This window comes from Penaeus vannamei, chromosome 7 (genome assembly GCF_042767895.1).
Source record: "Penaeus vannamei isolate JL-2024 chromosome 7, ASM4276789v1, whole genome shotgun sequence".
Taxonomy (NCBI): Eukaryota; Metazoa; Arthropoda; class Malacostraca; order Decapoda; family Penaeidae; genus Penaeus; species Penaeus vannamei.
Window position 1 is genome coordinate 9,786,435 of NC_091555.1, and position 2,500 is coordinate 9,788,934.

Consider the following 2,500-nt stretch of genomic DNA (forward strand, 5'->3'; position numbering starts at 1 on the left):
GGGGGGTAGGGGGGGTAGGGTAAGTTGGGAGGAGGGGTTTGGGGAGGAAGGGGGGTAGGGGGTAGTGGGTTGGGAGGGGGAGGAATGAGGGTATGGGTGGGTGGGAGGTGGAAGTGGGGGGAAGGGGCTTGGGGAGGAAAGGGGGGTAAGGGCGTGGGGGGGGAAGGGGGAGGGAAATGAGGAGGTATGGGTGGGGGGAAGGTGGAAGGGGGGTAAGTGTGGGTAGGGGTTGGGAGTGGGGGTAAGGGTATGGTAGGGGTTGGCGGAGGAGGAATGAGGGTGTGGGTTGAGGGGGGAGGTGGGAGGGAGTGGGGGAAGGGGCTTGGGGAGGAAAGGGAAGAGATAGAAAAGAGAAGAGAGAAAAGAACAAAAAGAAAATAATGAATAAAAATAAATAATAATGGGAGACGAAAACCACGTACAAATAAAACAAGACAAAAGTGCATCTGCATATTTAAAAAAAACGAGGAAAAAAAAACAAAGAACGTCAATTGTGTTTACCTTCTATTTTCCTCCCCGCCCCCCCCCCCCCGAAAAAAACTATATCTTCTAGTTGCTTTTTAGTTGCTTCTACGTCCCCCTCCCCCTCTCCCTTCCCCCCCCACAAAAAAATCCCTCTCACGCCATAAGTCGATCTGCGTCGATTTTTTTTTTTTTTAAGTCGATTTCTGTTCGTCTCAACCACGTGTTCTTCCCTTCCTATTCTTGGAGATCACTTTATCTGATCTTACGGGATTTGGGGGAAATTCACTCAACTCTCTCTCTCTCTCTCTCTCTCTTCTCTTTCTCTCTCTCTCTCTCTCTCTTTCTCTCTCTCTCTCTCTCTTTCTCTCTCTTTCTCTCTCTCTCTCTCTCTCTCTCTCTTTTCCTCTCTGCCTCTCTCTCTTTCTCTCTCTCTCTCTCTCTCTCTCTCTCTCTCTCTCTCTCTCTCTCTCTCTCCCTCTCTCTCTCTCTCTTAAAAACACTCGCAGAAACGAAAAGAAAAGAAAAATAAAATGAAATAAAAAAAAGAAAGTTTGATTCGCTATGATATGATTTGATATGAAAGAGCAAGACCAGAAAGTGACTTACGATAATATGATATAATTTTGATGACATTTGATGCAACATTCCCTTCCGTCCTAAAATCTTTAAAGTATTGTTTACCTTCCCATAAGCCTCTTTAAATTCCCTTTATCACATTTGGCCACTTTCAATAAATTCCTTAAACTCTCTTCACCACCTTAATCTCCCTTACGTTTTATTTGTCGTTTTTAAACTCTCTCAAATATCATTATTCATCTTAATTGACATTTGGACTTTATCAAACCTTCCTAAACACTTTTCAAATTTTGTAGCTACCCTTAAAGAATCTTAAATCCCATCAACCACTCTTGAACCACCCTTTTATTCCCCTTACCCGCCCTTAAAACACACTTTCCCTCCCTTAACGACCTTTAAAACATCCTTCCTCTCCCTTACCGACCTTTAAAACAGTCTTTCGCTTCCTCAACCACCCTTAAGAACACTTTCCCTCCCTTATCGACCCTTAAAACACCCTTTCACTCCCTTATCGACCCTTAAAACACCCTTTCACTCCCTTATCGACCCATAAAACACCCTTTCAATCCCTTAACCACCCTTCAAACACTTTATCTCCCTTATCGACCCTTAAAACACCCTTTCACTCCCTTAACCACCCTTAAAACACCCTTTCATTCCCTTATCGACCCTTAAAAACACCACTTCTTCACTCCCTTATCGACCCTTAAAACACCCTTTCACTCCCCTATCGACCCTTAAAACACCCTTTCACTCCCTTATCGACCCATAAAACACCCTTTCACTCCCTTACCGACCCTTAAAACACGCTTTCACTCCCTTAACCACCCTTAAAACAACCTTTCACTCCCTTATCGACCCTTAAAACACCCTTTCACTCCCTTAACCACCCTACAAACGCCCCTTAAATCGACTCCCTCCCTTTAAAAGCCAGCCCCGCGCCCCTCAGCCGCCCTTTCCCAAGACAAAACAAGGGTGTATGGAAACCAGCCAAGAAAGTGATGAGTCATCGGCATTAAGGTGGGAGGTTAGGGGTCAGGGGGATTGGGGGTGGGGGACCGTCTCGTTCTTCATCTACTCTGACTCTCTCTCTTTCTCTCCTTTTCTCTCTCTCTCTCTTTCTCTTTCTGTCCTTCTATCTCTTTCTTTCTCTCCTCTCTCTCTCTTTCTGTCCTTCTCTCTCTTTCTCTCTCTTTCTGTCCTTCTCTCTCTCTCTCTCTCTCTCTTGTCTTTCTTTATTTGCGGTCGTTTTCCTGTGTTTTATCTTTTCGGATCTCTCTTTGTGTTGATTCGCTGTCGTCTTATGTCTCTCTTTCTGTCTCTATCTCTCTCCTTTGTCTTCTTGGCTATTGTTATCTTGTTTCTCTCTTTCTCTCTCTCTTTCTTTTGTCTTTATTGTTCTCTTTATTTTGTTTTGCCTTCCTTACCTCTGTTTATCGTATATCTTTATTGCTAACAT